Genomic DNA, 10,857 nt, shown 5'->3' with positions numbered 1-10,857 from the left:
GATCGGTGAGAAGAGCCTGGGTGGGGTTTGCGGGGAGAGCGGGTTAAGCAGTGGCTGCCCACACAGCTCCGTTACGGAGCTGGCAGAGGCTACGGGGACTGGGGGCCGAATGGCCTCCGGAAGCTCCAGCATGCCCTGTGTGAGCACGCAGGGCGTACTGGAGAGACCCCCGAGCCAGGACTCTGCTTTTTAACCTCCCGGTCGGGGGTCTACTCATGAATTGCCGTGGCACAGAGCCCTGCCGCGGCAACACACAACACACAAGCACTCGCTCCACTAACCTTGGCTAAGGGCAGGGGCAATTAAGCGGGTTACCCGCTTGTAAACCACTGGGCTCTCCTAGCTTGATTTTTGTTGGTCGTGAGAATAGCCCCTGTGTCAAGGCTAGAAAAGTGCTTCTAACCAGTTATCACACTCTCAGGAACAGCACAGGCCCAATTGCAGTGAGGGACCTCCTTGAGCAGAAGAAACTAGTGGCACGCAAGAAAAGAGATTATATGAAGACCACATGGAAGTGACTCATCCAGGCAGCTAAGACAAAGTCCCCATTCTGGAGTATTACAACTAGCTTCCCCAAAGCTGGTCTGGCACAGATAGACAGTCACATCCTACCAGAGGTCAGGGAAAATCGCTTCCAGAGGCTCTATGAATAGGGATGTGCAAACAGGTTCGAATTTGAGCCAGTTCAGTTCGAAGGATTGAACTCGGGAAAAACAGGGCGTCCTATGGCAATGTCAGCCCGAGTTCGAACCAAACAGCCTGGTTCTATCAAACTGGTCCAAAGAGGCTCAAATGCCCGAGCCTCGATTTTAGGTGCTGGTGTCCATTTTGCGACTGTTCTGCCACTTGCTGTGATGTGCTGAGATCCTGCAAATCAGCAAACCAGCTCTGCAGTGCTGCCAGTCCTGCAGAACTGGCACCCTATTGGTCCTGGGGGAGGGCAAGGGTGGGGGCTCCCAAAGGAGGGAGATTCAACATCTACATAAAGCCAGCCTTTGGGCTTGGAAAATAGCTCTTAGCTGAGGTGAGAGAGCTGCTGCTGCTTTTCTGGCTGTGGTGGTGCCCTGCCTGTTTGGCTTCTTGTCCCCCGCCCCATTGCCTTCCTTTCCAAATTATATTTTTTCTGGCTGTATTTGACTGGCTGCTATGCAGCAGTCCCATTTTTTGTTTTTCCCCCACCTGCAGTTTGAGTTGAGTGTCTCCTCCTGCTTTAGCCCAGCTAGCCAGTGCCAGTGGTGGGGGCGAGGCACAGGCCTGAGGCCCCTCTGGCCCAATTCTTTGATCCCCCCCAACACCCCCTTTTCCCCAGCACCCCCTTTTTACAGACTGTTCTTCCAGAAGCATTTTATTCTATTTTATTTTCATCAGTGTTTCTCTTTTAATTTGTTTGTTTGGGTGGGTGAGTAGCTGGAAGGCTGTCATCTGCCCTCTCCCCCATCCCGGCTGAATGTGCTACCAGCCTGCACTAGCTAGGGTTTTCTCCCTGACCTGTGTGTGGGGCAGAAGCCTCTTCAGGATGATGAGGAGTGGTAAGTTATTGCCATTTTGGTGCCCCCTTTGTCCTTAATTTTTATCTATTTAGGCCTCCTTTGGTTGGGTTTGGGGGAGGTATTTTCTGTGCTTTTTTTTTTACAGGTTGTCTCTTGTTTTTGCAGGTCCCCCTTAGTTGCCCCCTGCATTGTACTGTGTTGTTGTTGTTGTGGGTGGATAATTAAGGGGTTTTTTTTAAATAGGGTTTTTAAATTTTTAGATATCCCCCCCCCCATTTTAATTCTTTTTAAAAAGTCCCCAGGGATGTCTGAGTGCCGTGTGGTGAGCAAGGCTCCAAGCAGGGGGGCAGGAAGAGGCAGTAGAGGTCTCCCAGGTGGTATGGTAGGCTGGGGTGGGGGGCAGAGGAGATGACACGGGGTCCCACAGGCCCCCATAGCTGAATTCTTTGCCCTGGGTGAGGTGGTGGTGTGAAGGCTCTCCTATCTGGAGGAGCCTGCTGCCACTGAGCCAAGTCCACATGCACCACCAGTGCTGCCACCCCGTGTGGAGCCTGGAAGTGCAGGGGACTCTCCTGCCAGGGAAGCTGCTTCTATGGCGGGGTGGAGGGCAGGAGCTCGATGGTTGGGAGTGCAGCCAGACTGTTCCTCTCTCATGGCCCCCCACCTCTCTTCTGGCCATTCAGTGGGGGGCCCATGATGATGCCCAACCAGTCGTAGCAGAGTCCAGTTCTAGGTCCTCTGAGGCTGAGGCTGACTCCGAGGAAGGGTCTGCTGCTGTGGGGAAGGTGCGCCCTCAGCCACAGCCTTTCTGGCATGCAGGGTGGAAGGGAGGTGGGTGATTGTGGTGAGCAACCAGATGGTGGTGACAGCGGACCTCCTCCCATAGGTCTGCTGTCACTGAAACAACCCAAGACAGAGTCCAGGACATTGGAGGCCACCCAGATCAGCAATGCTTGGAGGCATTTTGAAATCCTTCAAAATGCCCCAACCGCTGCTTGCAGTGTTCACTGTAGAGCACAGGTCAGTCGAGGGAAGGATGCTAAGCATCTGGGGATGACCTCCATGTGGCAACACATGCATCATCATCACCTGGATATCCTTGCCTCCACTGGCAGCACTAGTGCTCCTAGTGTGCTTGCAACTAGTGCTGACAAGGGCTGTGAAAAGGCTTCCCTGAAGCAGGTCCTCATCGGGCAGGAAGTGTCCTGGTCACATCGACCCACGTCTCACCACCCACCTCATAAGGGAGATGATGGCCACTGATGGCCAATGTTATCAGGTGGTCAAGAACCTTGGCTTTCACTGGATTATCCAGACACTCATGCCTGGCTGCACGATCCCCTCATGAACCACATTCAGCTGGACTGTGGTTCTTTCCCTGTATGCAAGATGCAGGGAGCTCATATCAGCCTCACTGTGTGCAGCGTTGCCTGGCATCAGAGTGCATTTCACCACTAATCTGGGGAACCGTGTGAGTGGAATGTACTCTGCTTTCCTGGGCCTAACTGCTCACTGGTGGAGCCCAGAGAGAGAGGGGACCTCCGGTGCTGCGTCTGGCTCCAGCGCCTCCCACACCACATTTCAACTCAGGCAGGCCATCTTGCACATGGATACCTTGGATCTCAAGCACACCAAGAAGAAGGTGGCAGCCGTACTCGGCCACCAAATTGAGGAGAGGATAGGTGGGTTTCCATACCACACCTGGGGCTTCATTGTGGCAGACAATGGCTCCAACATGACGACAGCGGTAGAGTCAATGTTGGAGTGTGTGAACATCCGCTGCATGGCACACACACTCCACCTGGCTGTCAGGGGCACTCTTGGCCTCCAGGAAGTGAAGGCATCCAGGGAACAAGGCCGTCTGATGCAGGGTGCTATTGCCATGGCTTTGCTTGTGGACAAAGCTCGCAAGATTGCAGCTCACTTCCATCGGATGTAGATACCCGGTGGAACTCCACCTTCCTCTTGTTCCAGTGCCTGTTGGAGCAGGAGCTGGCCTTAGACAACCTGGCGAGGAACAAGGCCTTGGGCATATGCAACCTATCCAATGTGGAGTGGAAGCTCATGTCTGAGATGTCAGCACTGGAGCCTTTCTTGTATGCAACAAAGACTCTGTGTGCCAATGCCAATCCTCTGAGCCAGGCCCTGCCCACAACTATTATCCTAGAAAAGTTGATGGGTGAACTCTGGATCTCTCTAACCATGCCAGAGGGCCATGCACTGGCTGGATAGCTGAGGATCAGGGTTCTCGACAGGCTCGTTGGTGTGTTAGGTGATGGAGAGGAGTATGTCCTGGTTTGTCTCTGCAACACGACCATCAAGGGCAATATTGTTTGCGTGGATGACTACCCCAGGTGGAGGGACCTCCTGGTCCCGAGAGTTAGAGAGGTGGATGACCATAGGACCAGAGACCAGGATGGTGTGCCCCCCAAACATGTGCAACCCACACCCAGCAGCAGTGCGGGTGGCCCTTCCTTTCCCACCCCTTCCTATTCCCAGTCTAATGGCACGGCAGTCTAATGCAGCAGACAGTTCCTCCCACTAAACCAGATCAGTGGTTTAAGTGGGTGTGCCTTGGTGCTTTGCCCAGTGTGCGGGAGGCTCGGCCTACCAGGCCCACTAGTGCTATGCAATGCGTTGCCTAGAAGCTTGAGGAGCCTAGTACCATGAGGAGCCTGTGGAGGAAGACCCTGAGATGGACCACATGCAGTTCTGGGCAACCTATCAACAAATCTGGCTGGACCTGGCAGTAGTTGTTGTGCACCAACTCTCCTGCCCCACAACCAGTGTCCATAATGAGTGGGTGTTTTCACATGCTGGTGATGTGGTAACACCCACTCAGTCCTGGTTGGACCCTTGCTTGGTGGAGCAGCTGGTGTTCCTCAAGGTCAGCTTCCCCCTACTGGGCTACCCCAAGCTGGAAGTTGAGCTGGGTGAGTGGTTGGCACATGGTTGACCCATGGTGTTGGTCAACTGCCCGGCAACAGCTTCTGCTCACTCCAACCCTCCACCCTTCTTTCTTCAGCCATGTCATGTTTCAGTGTGCCTTCTGCTCCCAAGGGTTACTGCCCACTTGATGAGGTCATCTGAGGGGGCTCTGCTCCAGGTGCCGACAATGAGGGAGGCTCGGTTGTTGTGCACACGGGACAGGGCCTTCTCTGTTGCTGCCCCCAGACTCTGGAATGCTCTCCTGGTGGCTATTCGCTTCTCGGTCTCCATTACAGCTTATAGAAAGAGTGTAAAATCTTGGCTTTTTGACCAGGCATTTATTTGATTCTCTGCTGCTGCTCTTTATATTCTGTATTGGTTTTATGCTTTTGTTTTAAATTTTTAATCAGATTTGTTTAATATTTTTCACTTAATATTTTAATTGTGTCTTTTTTACCATCTTGTGTTTAAATTCTTGCTGTAAACCGCCTTGGGATTGTTTAATGAAAGGCGGTATATAAATTTAACAATAAATAAATTAGTGCTGTGACATGGCAACTGGACACACCCACCCACTGGCATAACCCATGATGCTGAACACCCTCCTGATTCCACCTGGTCAGAAACACTGGGGTGGGGGGCATGGGCACACACATAAACACCAGGACGTTGTTCCAATGCGGCACTGTGTATATTTGTAAATGTGTAGATTTGTAAATATGTAAATATGTAGATTTGTTGAATGTGTATATAGGTGGCTTGTCTTGATGGGGAGGCAGTGGGGGTCTGGGACTGTAAAAATGTGGATTTAAAAAAATGTAAATCTGCAAACATGTAAAAATGTAAATATTTGAATATGTAGAACTATGTTATGTTGTGTGTGGTGAAGACTAGAGGTTTCTTTCTTTTGTATAGATAATGTTTTGGAAGCTTTAGTTTGTGTAGATAGTTGGTGTGTGTATAGCTGTTCTGTATACACATATGTGTGTATATACTTGTATATAATGTCTTTGTGCAATGTGTATATAGGCCCCCCTTTCTTTTCCCTCTTCAGTTTAGTTCTAGCACACACACACCAAATGCGCATGCACCACCAATGACGTGTCAGTGGTCTGGTGCCAACATGTGACTGGTGCCTGTGCAGCCTCCAGCAAAGATCTGTGGACCTTCCAGTCTGAGGCTGATTTTCCTTGTAGGCACATCACATACACGAAGAGAGGAGCAGAAAAAACCTCAAGGTACATTATTTTAATTTCTCATTCAATGTGGTCGGTTTTTGCCTCACTCTCTTTCTTTGCAGTATGTGTGCCGGGTTGGTTTTGCTGCCTTGTACCATAGTGTGTCTTACAAGGTGTTTGTGGCAGACAGTAGCAGTAGTAGTTGATGTTTGTTTTGGTTTCCTTGGTTTTGCAGTTGTGCACTGTGCTGGTGGCAGGTCTGTCTCTGTGTTTGTTTGTTTTTGGTTTGCAGCCTGGTGTTTTTTTTAAGTTGTGTCACTGCCTGTTGGATTGTGGCCTGCTAGAGGCACACAACTGGGGTGGGTGGTAGGCACCCGTGGGTGCCAGCTACCACAGGAACCGCATGGCTGAGTCAACAGAGTTCACAGCAATAAAGGTCACTCACTGTTCTCTTTCTGAATAGGGAGAGGGATTCATATTCATTGCATTGATATTCTGTCAAACAGGCTAAACTCTTTAAAAAAAATTTGAAACCCATGAAACCCACTGGCTTGGGGCTTTAGGGGGAAGTTGTGGTACAATGTACCTTGCCCCCCAAACCCACTTTGGGGTGCACAGGCACCCCCCAAGGGGACTGATGGGGCATCCTAATATCCCCATTATTCCCTATGGTAAAAATGTAAAAAATGTTCAAAAAAATCATTTAAAATTGCATGAGTGTCTGATTGCTTTGGAGTTGTGGCGGTTGTTGGCACCCATGGGTGCCTACTACCCACCCCGGTTTTGTGCCCCTGGGTGATCTACATAGGGAATAATGGGCTGGTTCAAGTCCCCATTGTACCCTATGTAGAACCTTTTAGAACCAGCTCAAGTTGTCATGTGGTTCCTGTGGTAGTTGGCAGCCAGCTACCCTAGGTGCACTGCATAGGTGCTCTGCATAAGGAATAATGGGCCAGTTCGAGTCCCCATTATACCCTATGTAGAACGTATGGGGACTGGTTCGAGTTGGGTTCGAATTCAAATGGAACCAAGGGGGGGTTCAATCAAAACCAAAACCGAACCTACCCAACCTGGTTCAAATTGGGTTCTAATTCAAACCAAACAGGCAAGCTGGTTTTGTGCACACCCCTATCTATGAAGACTCCAATGATGACTGCAGCTTCCTCCTTATGGAAATTAGGGAAGAACTAGCCGACCTCGCACAGAGCATCTGTGCACTCTTTGGGGCCGGCAGTTACCTCTTCCCCCACTTCTGCCCCAGTGTCTGCTTCCAGACCCAGCCACCTCTCCTCCCCACTGCCACTTCTGCCTCCCCTTTCTTTCCCCTCTCCTAGGCCTTGCCTCTGTGGCCGGGCTGGCCCGCCACCTCTGGACTCTACGGCCAGGCCACCGTGGCAACCAATCCTCCTGGGTGCGCCTTAGCCAATCAGGCGTGTCCGTCACCCAGCCCATCAGCTGGGCTCTGGGACGCACATTCCAAGGCACACCCAGGAGAATTAATATAATAGATTGCCCAAGTGGCCATCCATGTCTATATCTGAAATTAAGAGCCTTATTGCACATCTAAGACCAGGGAAGGCCAGGTCTAAGACCAAAATAAAGTTTGGTTAATTGATTGGATAGCTGTAACTTTAAAGAGTTTGGCCAACTAAATTCCACTTGGAAGTCAAAGCCTTATTTCCAAAAGCTCTGGCATGCACTCTTTGCAAGTCACACAGCTCTCCCAAGTAAATTGTCTGACACTCTGGCAAACACCTTCCTAACTCTGTCCTTTATTATCTTGTAAATCAAGTGGCATTCAGTGAATAAAAAAATTATGCAGAGGCTTGCCTCTTTAGTGTGTCTGCTAATAGCCAGAATGCTTCACATGTTTATCCTACTTCCTCTGCAGATTCTCTCTTTGAAAAAGATTCTCAAAAAGTCTGGTGTTGTTGTTTTTTACCTTAAGAGGACTGGACTTTGCTCATTTTGCCAGAGAGGAGAAATCTCAAGAATGGACTTATGCCCATGGGACTTCTGGGAACAAGAAGATCTCCACTTCCTCTTTTCTTGGGGCTACCTCAAAAGTACAAGGTATGCCAGAAATAATTTTTTTCTTTAAAAAACAAAACAAAACTAGGGTTATGGAGATGGCTAGTGTGCATGTAGGACTGCCTCCCAAATGGCCTCTGCCAGCGGGCCAAAGATGGCCCGAACTGGGCCATTTGTGACTGGGAGGAGGCCGGCAGGGGGAGGGGGAACCACTGGAGACACACACCTCCGGCAGCCACAGCAGTGCCCCCCAGAGGCAGTGAGTTTAAAAAAAAATTAAATTACAACTCTTGAATCGGCCCTAAGCTGCCTGGGGAAGGAGGGGGGGTTCAGCTCGATCTCAATCCAGATCAGTTCGATGGTGAACAGCTTGACGTTGAGCTGGTTCGCACATCCCTCCCTGAGACTCCAGGCCAAACTTGAAAGACTGTCAACCTTACCTACCAACCTTGGCTCAAACATAGAGACATAACAGCAGCCCTCTGGATCAAACCCAAGACCTATCTGGTCCAGCATCCTGTTTCACACAGTGGCCCACCAGGTGCCTCTGGGAAGCCCACAGGCAAGAGCTGAGGGCACGCCCTCTCTCTTGCTCCCCTGCAACTGGGATTTAGAAGCTTCTTGCCTCTGAGGTTGGAGGTGGCCTGTAGCCATCAGAATAGTAACCACTGATAGACCTGATCTCCATGGATTTGTCTAAGCCCCTTTTAAAGCCATCCAAGCTAGTGGCTATCACCACATCCCATGGCAGAGAATTCCATAGATTAACTATGTGTTGTGTTAAAAAGTACTTCCTTTTGTTGGTCCTAAATTTCCTGCCAATCAGTTCCATGGAATGACCTCTGATTCTAGTATTGTGAGAGATGGAGTAGGATTGGCATTCCTGACAATTTAAATGAGCAATAAACTTCTACAACAATGGCAATATGCTACTACAGAGATGCATATTTTTCAGACTAAATTATTGTTCAGCAAAACTCCAGAGGCATCCTTATGGCTCTATCATATGGGATGACATAGAGCACACACACTCCCGACTCTGTAGTCACTTGTCATTCTAGAAACTGGTAACTGTTTCTGTTGAATCAGTTCAGAATTGGAAAAGAATGAGTTCAAGAGGTGACCTGCAAAGTTGTAACTTAATATGTATACCCTGCCATTAATCCGTTAACTCATTTCTACCTTGTGCTATTTGTTACCTTTTCAATCTACAGGAGAATCAAGCATCAGGAACATAACCCTAAGGCTTAAAAATTGATCCTTTGCTTTGTTTATCCCCCCCCCAGCGGAAGCATTACAAAGAAATGACAGTGAACTTTCCACGAGGTTTCTGTCTCAAATGGGGGCAATAACTCCAAGAAGCTCTTGTACATTTTTCTTTTCACAAAAAATAAAATGCAGGATCATATAAAGACCAATCATATCTTGTTTTACACAGTGGGGTAGGGCTGTGTTTCTCCTCAAGGCTTTTCTTGGTTACAGCCCCAACCCTTGATCCAACAGAACTGAATGGAGCCAAGGGAAGTGACTTCCATTTATTTGGGTGGAATGGTGGAGAAGAAAATTTTCACTCAGGAAAAATAAAGGAAGGGAACAAAATTGTTCTTACATCTCAGATCACTTTCCCAAAGGTCATGTATGGGAGGGGGAATTGTGTTGCTTTACAGCAATAATTCTATTGCTGTAAAGAACAGAATTTTTTCTATTCTTTTTTACAATTTATTCTTTTTCTTTTTTAGAAATTAGATTCTTTTTTAGAGATTAGAATTTTTTCTATTCTTTACGAATAGAAAAACACAGAAATGGGGGAGCTGGTAGTCTACTGTGAGAAATAAAATAATTAACTAAAGTCACCTGTATACTCAAGGTATCAACTCATAAAGGAAGTGGCTCACTGTGTCGTTGCATGATGTACTGTTCTGGTCTGCCCTTCTTCCAATCAGCCTTTTCTGGGATGTGTGTGGATAAGTCTGTTATGTCTATGTTGCTGCCTGGCGCGTGCAGGTGCCTCTGTTACTTCTGGTCACGTCTGGGAGACGCGGTAACAGGGCGGGTATGCTGCCGCCCCGAGGGGCTTTAACAAAACGGAGCACCGGCGGGAAAAATGTGGCAGGAGGGGTAAGTGCACCTTCCTCCACCCTTAAAGATGCACCCCCCCACCATCGAACCACCCCAAACTGGTTTCATGCACATCCCTTCCCAGAAACATGTCAGCAGCCCGTGCAGTTCTTTTAAAATTCATGTTATGTGGTTCCTTCATGTTGACCTGGAGACCAGTCTGGCTGCTGCATTCTGTACCAATTGTAATTTCCAGACTACATAAAAAGGCAGCCCTACATAAAATGCATTACAGTAGTCAAGCCTGGAGATTACCAGCATATGTACCACTGTTTTAAGGTCATTTACCTTCAGAAATGGACGTACCTGACGTATCAGCCAAAGCTGATAAAACAAGCTCCTGGCCACTGCCTCAACCTGAGCAACCAGGGAGACCTTTGAGTCCAGGAGCACTCCCAAACTATGTACCTAATTTTTCAGGGGGAGGGTTACCCCATCCAGATCAGGCAGATCTAAACCATCTCTCAGGTCCTGACCCCCCACAGTCAGTACCTGTGTTTTATTTGGAATCAACTTCAGTTTGTTATCCCTCATCCAGCCCTTTACCTCCTCCAGGCAGGCATTAAGTGAAGATATGCAATTTCCTGTTGACGTAGATCAACAGGAAGTAGATCTGGGTGTCATCCACATATTGATAACACCTTGCTGATAACACACACCAAACCTCCTGAGTATGTGTATGCTGCCCTGAGCTCTTGGGAAAAGTGACAGGATAGAAATGTAACAAAGTAAACCATTTGGGGTATAAGTGTGAAGTGCTCCTCTAATTTTTATTTAGCAAAGGAATTGTTCTTCAACTATCAGAAGGATTTCAGGAGTTCTGTCCCCACCACAACCAACCCCAGTAGCCACCTGTATAACTGATTAGGTTAGGCTGGCCCTGCTGCAACTTGTGCTCTTCTTCATAATTAATTTGCCTGTACCAGAATCAGATCTCACAACACTTATAGAGGAAATTGCAACTACAGAATCTACTTGGCTTTTTCATTTTCAGTTCCACAAATAGAAATATATCAGAGAGGAATTTCAAAATCCAGTCACATACTGACTTAGCTGAGGTTCTCTGTTACCTGCAAAATTAGGGTTCATAATTGTTCAAAAGACAACTGTTT

General features: G+C 48.4%; 1 long non-coding RNA gene across 1 annotated transcript; it reads left to right on the top strand.

Annotated features, from left to right (window-relative positions):
* Window positions 1-5,211: 5,211 nt before the first annotated feature.
* Window positions 5,212-8,960, top strand: LOC128324717 (uncharacterized). Its single transcript, XR_008307053.1, has 3 exons — window positions 5,212-5,656; window positions 7,488-7,669; window positions 8,842-8,960. It is a non-coding gene; the product is annotated as an uncharacterized LOC128324717 (long non-coding RNA).
* Window positions 8,961-10,857: the final 1,897 nt, after the last annotated feature.

Source organism: Hemicordylus capensis, chromosome 4 (assembly GCF_027244095.1).
Source record: "Hemicordylus capensis ecotype Gifberg chromosome 4, rHemCap1.1.pri, whole genome shotgun sequence".
In the NCBI taxonomy this organism is placed as follows: Eukaryota; Metazoa; Chordata; class Lepidosauria; order Squamata; family Cordylidae; genus Hemicordylus; species Hemicordylus capensis.
The sequence above is the reverse complement of the archived record's forward strand: the minus strand, read 5'-3'. Positions and strand labels throughout refer to the sequence as shown.